Source organism: Oncorhynchus clarkii, unplaced genomic scaffold (genome assembly GCF_045791955.1).
Source record: "Oncorhynchus clarkii lewisi isolate Uvic-CL-2024 unplaced genomic scaffold, UVic_Ocla_1.0 unplaced_contig_7913_pilon_pilon, whole genome shotgun sequence".
In the NCBI taxonomy this organism is placed as follows: Eukaryota; Metazoa; Chordata; class Actinopteri; order Salmoniformes; family Salmonidae; genus Oncorhynchus; species Oncorhynchus clarkii.
The window spans coordinates 1-9,116 of record NW_027260857.1 but is presented as its reverse complement, the minus strand read 5'-3'; positions in this window follow the sequence as shown (position 1 = coordinate 9,116).

The following is a 9,116-nucleotide window of genomic DNA, read 5'->3' as shown; positions in this document are numbered from 1 at the left end:
GTCAGTTCAATAAGGAAAACAATCCTGATTTATAGCAGCACTGACCACAGTAACTAGCGATACGTCTCTGTGGGTCCAACCAGGGATGTAGTGAAGGGTAAACGCAGGTCAACGCTGTATATTTTGCTTGACCCCTTCTTCTAACCTTGAAGAAAAGCTCTTGACTAAAGAATGTATAACATCCATGTAGACACTGGAATGATGCTGGAGATCATGAATATGATGTTAAAAAAATGGGCAAAGTGCCCTTCTAAAGGAATTTTAGCAATACCACTTGCTTAGGGATGGATCGACATTTACAGAACGGTTACCTGGAGGAAAATGGGGGAGGGTCATGTTTATCATTTTCAGTCAAGGGAAGGGTTTAGTATTATTATTTTAAAATCTAGTCCAGGGAGGGTCATGTAATTTGTAATTGATGAAATGTGAATATTTCTCAGTGTTTTAGAATAAGTTGCTTATCAGGCTGTATATCAATGTGTGCCTGATGCCGCCCCTCATCTCTGATTCGCCGCTGAGATCGCAATATTATGTGCGCCTAAAGGCTATTTAGTGTGGTCTCAATCAAATGATCCATAAGCTATAAAATACCTGGGACAGACTCTGATACATATAGCCCAGGAGACAAAAAGCACACTTTGCTTGGGAAGTCATCACTCGTTGGGTTAAGCCACGGAAGAAGAGTAGCCAGCAGTTAAAGCTTACATTTTTCTGCGTCGGTAGGCCTACTCTGTCTGGGGTGGTGCTCAGGTTCCTGACCATGTCTCAGATTGAATTGTTTACAAACAGGGACAGTTTTGTTGCAAACAAGACACGCTGATTTGGCATTAAGATTAAGATAAGATGAACACCTAAACCTCTCTCTCTGTCCATTCTTAGTTTGTAATTTCATTAATTTGTGTGGTATAAAACAAATATTCTGCTAATATGTCAAATGACAAAGAATTACATGGAATGTTAATGAAAGGCAATTTTTTTCTAGGACCTGCAAATACGATGATAGATTCATGCAATCTTTTTACTATAAAGGAGAGCTTTCCACAGTGTATTCATGGATGCGAAGGGAAGCCAGACTTCCAAATATTTCACCAATTAAAAAACAAATATTATAAAATCATTTATCTTTCCGCTCTCTGGGTTTTCAGAATTTTCCATCAGTTCGCCAGTGGCTGAATATCACCTGAGAAATCAGAGGGAAACAGCGCCCCTCTGTCTCAATATGTGTAGCCCATGTATCTGATGCTGTCTGGAACAAAAGAGTTGCCGCTGTAGCAGCATGTTGCCGCTGTAGCATTTGATTGATTAATGCCAGGATGCATTTGGCCTCCCTTGACAAAACAATTATATGGAAGAAGTTTGAACCACCAAGACTCTTCCTAAAGATGGCCGCCAGACCAAACAGAGCAGTCGGGGGAGAAGGGTCTTGGTCAGGGAGGTGACGAAGAACCAGATGGTCACTCTGACAGAGATCCAGAGTTTCTCTGTGGAGTTGGGAGAACCTTCCAGAAGGACAACCATCTCTGCAGCAGTCCACCAATTAGGCCTTTATGGTAGAGTGGCCAGACGGAAGCCACTCCTCAGTAAAAGGCACATGACAACCCACTTGGAGTTTGCCAAAAGGCACCTAAAGGACTATCAGACCATGAGAAACAAGATTCTCTGGTCTGATGAAACCAAGTTTGAACTCCTTGGCCTGAATGCCAAGAGTCACATCTGGAGGAAACGTGGCACCATCCCTACGGTGAAGCATGTTGGTGGCTGCATCATGCTGTGGGAATGTTTTTCAGCTGCAAGGACTGGGAGACTAGTCAGGATGGAGGGAAAGATGAACGGAGCAAAGTACAAAGAGATCCTTGATGAAAACCTGCTCCAGAGTGCTCAGTACCTCAGACTGGGGTGAAGATTCACCTTCCAACAGGACAACAACCCTAGCACACAGCAAAGACAACACAGGAGTGGCTTCAGGACAAGCCTTTGAATGTCGTTGAGTGGCCCAGCCAGAGCCCGGACATGAACCAGATCTAACATTTCTGGAGACACCTGAAAACCGCTGTGCAGCGACGCTCCCCATCCAACCTGTCAGAGCTTGAGTGGATCTGCAGAGAAGAATTTGAGAAATTTCCCAAACACAGGTGTACCAACCTTGTAGCGTCAAACCCAAGAAGACTTGAGGCTTTAATCGCTGCCAAAAGGTGCTTCAACAAAGTACTGAGTAAAAGTTCTGAATACTTATGCAAATGTATATTTCAGTTTATGTCTAAAAACCTGTTTTTGCTTTTCATTATGGAGTACTGTGTGTAAATTGATGAGGAAAAGCCTTATTACATTTTAGAATAAGGTTGTAACAAAACAAAATGTGGAAAAAGTCAAGGTGTCTGAATAATTTTCGAATGCTCTGTATATGGCCACTGGCCTGAGATGATTGAAGTTCAATATGTAGCCTAGTAGGCTGACGTTAACCAGCTAGCTAACCTAGCTGGTTCATTGTTGCCCATGCAAGGAAGTTAGGCTACCTAGCTAAAATGTTTGCTAGGCTATGAAAACTAAAAGCGTACAGAGCCATAGACCGTTTTGCCAACATGAAACGAGGACGGCATTAGCGTTCAAATAGTCTACAAGTAGGGTGAGTCCCCCCCCAGAAAATGTACTTGCGAACGTACTCGCACAGAAATCAATATTTGCTTTGTGGACCTCACCTGACAGACGTTTCTCTCCGGTTTTGTGATGAAACAAACATATGTGTAGTTGAATTTATTCCGCCACTGTGACTGTTGTCTTTCTGTTGTCATGGCCTTATTGTATATCACGGTGGCGTATAAATGAATAGATGAGCATCACAACATAGGGTGAAATATGGATGTTTTACTGGCTTGGCTTCCTCAGTGATTTACCCATTTTACCTACCGTCTTTCCCCCCCTACTCTTGTCCACGGTGGTCTGCGAACCCACAACCTTCTGTCCTGCAGCCCTGTACACTAGAAAATAATATCTAAATTCCTGCGTTGCCATGTAATGGTTGCAAAACAAAGGACAGTTTCCAAAACTGCATATCTAAGGCTCTGGTCTGTCCAAGAAGTGAGGGTAAACGGTAGACATGTTCTCTGCTATCCACATTGTTTTAATTATTATTAGTTGTATACGGGAAGGTAACTTGCTTTTTTATCAAGTGTTCAGGGATTTGTCAAGTGTTCAGGGAGGGTTTAGGTCAAATATATATTGCTGAATGGAGGACCATCCATTTTCATTTCAGAGAGGTCCGGTATTCTCCATGTAATCCTTATTATAAATAACATTCACTCCCTTACAGTTTAAAGTCAGTTAGTTTTGAAGGACACCGTGCATGATCAGTAGCTCTCCCACTGGCCATTCTCAGTCTCCTGTGGTTCTGATGTGTGTGCCTCTCCAATGTCATCTGGGGCTAGACTGAATAATGGCATGGGGGCGATAGAAGGTTAGGGGGATAGAGGATCGAAGGATTGGCCCACCCGATTCTCGCTCCTTCCTCAGCCTGTTTTTGGTATTCATCACCATTAGCATTAATTAACATGTATTAGCTCTCGTTATGGTCGTTAGGCAGCGGAGCACCGCTGGGCATCTGCAGCCCGTCAGTGTGTCACCACAGCTGTAATCTTCAGTGACTGAATGAGGATGCCAAGGCAAGAGAGATGAGAGGAGGAGAAGACAGGAGAGGAGAGGGGGGGGTAGATGGGAGAGGAGAGGAGGAGAAGACAGGAGAGGAGAGGGAGGGGTAGATGGGAGAGGAGAGGAGGAGAAGACAGGAGAGGAGAGGGAGGGGAAGATGGGAGAGGAGAGGAGGAGAAGACAGGAGAGGAGAGGGAGGGGAAGATGGGAGAGGAGAGGAGGAGAAGACAGGAGAGGAGAGGGAGGGGAAGATGGGAGAGGAGAGGAGGAGAAGACAGGAGAGGAGAGGGAGGGGAAGATGGGAGAGGAGAGGAGGAGAAGACAGGAGAGGAGAGGGAGGGGAAGATGGGAGAGGAGAGGGGATCTGAAAAGAGGATATGGAAAGAGAGGAGAGGAAGAGTGAAGAGAAAAGAAAAAGAGGAGAGGTGAGTAGAGAAGAAGGGAGAGGAGAGATGGAATGGCTTCTCTCTCACTCTCATTTCCAGTGGTAGTGACAGTAATTGAGGGTGAGACACAGCTGCCTCTCCAGGAGAACCTGGCTTTATAGTCCTCATCTCTGGGCAGATGGCCAAACCATATTTCTCTCCTTGAAGTGAGTGGCAATAATAAGAACAACTCTCTCTTTATCCCCCTGTCCCCTCTTCTCTAAATCCCTTCTTCTAAAGGACTCTCATCTCCCATGGCTGTTAAGAATGACCACCCCCCCAGTTGTATAGGAAGACAACTTTGTGGAAACAACACCAGGTTGTTTGGCACATCATTCTGGACACAGACATGTGATCCTGTGTTGCTCAGTTGGTAAGAGTGTGGCACTAGCAACACCAGGGTTGTGGGTTTGATTCCTGGTGGGATCACATACGTATACTAACATGTACGCAGTCTGTGGGTAAGTTTGTATAAAAGCTTCTGCTAAATAACCTCTCCCTTTTTATATAGTGGGAAGAGAAATGCTTTAGATGAATAATATACGCAGGATGTAAACGACTTGCAGATGTCATTGATAACATACCCATAGCACTGAAAGCATTGGAAGTCTTGCTCTAACAAATGAGGCAATCCTACCCTTCAACATCAACACAACAAAACAACTGTTAAAATGGGTGAAGCATGAGCTTGCTGTAATCACACCATATGTGGATCTCTCTCTCTCCTCTCACACTCTCTACCCTCCCCCCTTCATCCTCTCACTCTCTTGCTTCCCAACTCTCTGCACTTCTCTTACTTTCATCTCTATTCCACTCCATTCCTTTCTTCACTTTCAGGGCTCAGCCTATGGTTCTGCTCTGACACAAGTTCACATATTGTAGAAATGATAGAACATTTCTTCCCATGTTCCATTCTAAACACCCTTTCACAACGCTTGGAGAAAAGGTTGGTATGGAGTCATAAAAATAAGGAATTTTGGCATTATGGCATTGGCATTATGAACCAAATTGCCTTCCCATGTAAGTTAGCAAGAAAGCCCTTTGAAGAAGAGTCCTTTAATGAAGCTATAGCAAGTGATGGCACAAACAGAGGCATGGGACACTACAGAAATACAAGCAGCACACAAGCCTATAAAACCCATCTTATAGTAGTCCTTTTTACCAGTAAGATCCCACTGGTATGAACTATACAATCCTTCATATCTAATTCACACTGGGGTTGCAAAATGACTCTTTCCCAAAATGTCCAGGCTTCCCAGGAGTCATGGTTGAAACATTCCTGGAATCAGGCGAGGATAATCCTCCTACCTGGAATTCTGTAAAACCTGGGAATTGTGGGAAAAATACCGACATTTTAGAACCCTACTTCATACACCAGAAAAACGGGACTTGGATTGCAATGCAATAAATCACATAACTCATAGATAATGAATGTCTTCTTTGTGAGTGGTTGGGTAATTCTTATCTATGCCATTCTTCATCCTGTTATCTGGGACCAGTGTTCCTGCTGTTGCTGCCAGGAGGAAGCCAAACCATTCTTCATCCAGAGCTAACAGACATATCTTGGCTACAGCCATCCCATCCTGCTCATTGTGTTCAGTTTAATCTAAGTTGAATACATTAGATGAAAACAGGCCTGAAATCCAACCTTGAGGGACTTACATGTAAATAGAGTTTTCAAGCAAATCTTCCGTTGGCATGAATGCATGATTAACATGCAGTCAAAGACGTTGGAGGGGAGAGGGGTGCTAAGCTGACATATGGAATTGTTTTAGGATGGTTATAATATGGACTATTTCACAATTAGATTTTTCAATTTTAGGACCCCTTTACGTATTTCTATAATGACAAATATTAAGCAATTATTTGATAAAATATAGATTTTGGCCTTTACTACGCATTGAATAACACATTTATGAACGGCAAAAAGGATTGAAGTGTATGTCCTATATCTACGAGATATAACAAATCTCAGGAAATATTTCATTTTATAGATTTTTTTTACACATATTTAACCCCCTTTTTTGGGGTAGGCACAAATCTACCTTCATAGTTCCATTGTTTAAGAAAAACCTGGTACCGGTTACCTTCAGACGAGTCCCGTGACACTTGTGGGGTCCCATTAGTTTGTAGCCCAAATGGTTGAGGGCCAAACAGAAGTTGGCAAACAGAAGTTGGCACATGGACTTCAGACGATATCGACTTCAGACGAGACTCCTGACACTTATGGGGGTCATAGAGCAAATCGGAGAACACAACATGTTCATGAGTCTCATCTTTCCATAGAGGGGTCCTAGTTTGTAGGTCAAACCGGTCGGACGCTACAGACATTTACGTGAGAAGACTGATTATTGGGATGTCTCATGGTCTGACAAACACCACTCTAGCTCTGCCACCATTCACCTCAGATTGAGACACATCCAATGCAAAAAAACCTGATATCTCTAGCTTAAAACTGACATATTTTGATGGGGATTGTTTTGTTATGCAATTGATGCAACAGTGCGTCAATCAACTCTAAGGGGTTAAGTTAAGTGTGCACATCTCAAGTTAGGCTTTGTACTGTAATGTAGTGTACGCAGCATACCTGGGTTCAAATACTATTTCAAATCTTTCAAATACTTTGAGCGTTTGCCTTTGCCTGTCTGGAGTACCAGGTGGGCGGGGTTTACATGTCTTTTGGTTCCATTGCAACAGACAAGCTCAATCAAACACATCTTATTAATACTATTATTTCAAATAGTATTTGAACCCAGGTCTGGTAGGCAGCAGGTCCAGTTCATGGGCATGAGGTGTAAGGGAAACAATGAATACAAATCAATGTACCAATGATTGCCACAAGTGTTGATGCTTTGGTGTAAAACTTTACCATATCTTTTCAGAAAATTGCAAAGGCTTCCTTCCTAAAAACCTTTGACGTTAGAAAAAAACATCAAACTTGAAATGAATAGCACAAGGTATGTGGTGAGTAGACAGAACAACACCTGACGTTTCCATCTCGTAGAATCACTAATCACAGGTCTGAGGCAACACCACAGAGTGACAGAAACACGCTCTGTGAGTCACATCCATTCAGTGGCCATCATCACTGTTAGAGGCTCCCCTGAGAGCTCTGGTGATGAGGAGAGCGAGAGATAGGCAGGCTGGGAGACGGACGGACAGAAAGACAGACAGAGGAATGGTCCTTGAGGCAGCCTATAGGGAGACAGAGTCACACAGACAGCCGGGACTAACAGCACCCCCAAGGGCTAAATCTACACTGTCAATCACACACACAGGGGTACAATCTCTCCCCCTCTCCCTCCCTCCCTATTGCTGACAGGTGCAGCAGCAGCAGATAAAGAAATGACAGGATCTTACATCCCTCACACGCGCAATATAATTATATATCATTACACTGTTATGGCTTTGTTACAAAATGACACTTGAGAGACAGACATATTTTCTCCATTATCAAACAGACCTCCAAGTCACTTAGAAAGCTTCTAACACAATAATTAGCCAAATAGGTTCCATGAAAGCACTCTTATGTCAGCTTATTACAGGCTATTTTCAGGGCTTATTAGAACCAAAAAAAGAGGGGGGAAGAGAAAATAAGATAAATGGAGAGTCCTACCTTGATGTTGTCAAAAGATGTTCTGTTGGTCACGTCATACAGCAGCAGGAGAGCTGAGAGAGAGACGGGAGCGAGGAAGATAGAGAGAGAGAAGAAGTGGGAGAGAGCATAAGTAAATGTTAGTGAAGTAGCAGGCCTGGCAGAACCCATTGACAACGAAGAGTTCATTTGAAACGAATTACTGGCTAACGTTCCAATTTGTCCTTTAGGCTTAGCCTCTTGGACCTGTGGCTTCCCAATTAGTTCACGGTTGACTGAGTTCCTTTATTCATTTTTATTGAGGAGGGCACATAACACAGTAAATTCTCCTTCTTGCTCTCTGCGGGCCTGATTAAGACAGGCCTGCCCTACACAGCCAGTGAGCCTGCCCAGGCTCAGAGAGGACAAGGCCTAGAATTGTGTAAACATTCCTTTTCAGATATATCATTTATGACAAGCAATTCTTACATAATACATATTTCAAAAAACCTAACAAACATATCACATGCTCCTGTTTATATGATAGATGATCCACAGACAGTGTGATAGATCGCTACCCATTAAACTGATCCGGACAGTGTGATAGATCGCTACCCATTAAAATGATCCAGCAACTGTGATCATTAGTTACCAGACAGTGTGATATTAAACTGATTCAGACAACACCTGGAGGTAGGTGGAGAGTTGAGAAGGTAAGAGATGGAGGTAGAGTTGAGAAGGTAAGAGATGGAGGTAGAGTTGAGAAGGTAAGAGATGGAGGTAGAGTTGAGTTGAGAGAGATGGAGGTAGAGTTGAGAAGAGAGAGATGGAGGTAGAGTTGAGAATAGAGAGATGGAGAGAGATGGAGGTAGAGTTGAGAAGAGAGAGATGGAGAGAGATGGAGGTAGAGTTGAGAAGACAGAGATGGAGGTAGAGTTGAGAAGAGAGAGAAGGAGAGAGATGGAGGTAGTGTTGAGAAGAGAGAGATGGGGAGAGATGGAGGTAGAGTTGAGAAGAGAGAGATGGAGGTAGAGTTGAGAAGAGAGAGATGGAGAGAGATGGAGGTAGAGTTGAGAAGAGAGAGATGGGGAGAGATGGAGGTAGAGTTGAGAAGAGAGAGATGGAGGTAGAGATGAGAATCAGAAGGATCAGGTTACAGTGGGTCCGCTCTACAGCGTTGTTGTTATACTCATGAACGACAGTATAACAACATAACAGTATCTCTGAATGTATACATTTCCCAGTTGTCAGGGTCACATCCAAATGTGGGGTTACGTATATGATTAAATATGAAACTATTTGTGAGAAGATGTAATGTGAAGTCAGCCTTCTAAATGAGAGAATTGTTTTTCATATGAAGTCTTAACCAAGTCAGTTGGCCACGCCCAAGTGAGCGCAGACATTACATCGGACATTACATCATTCCCAGAAGTGTATAAAACCCACTTCCGACAAAATTTACATTATACCAACGA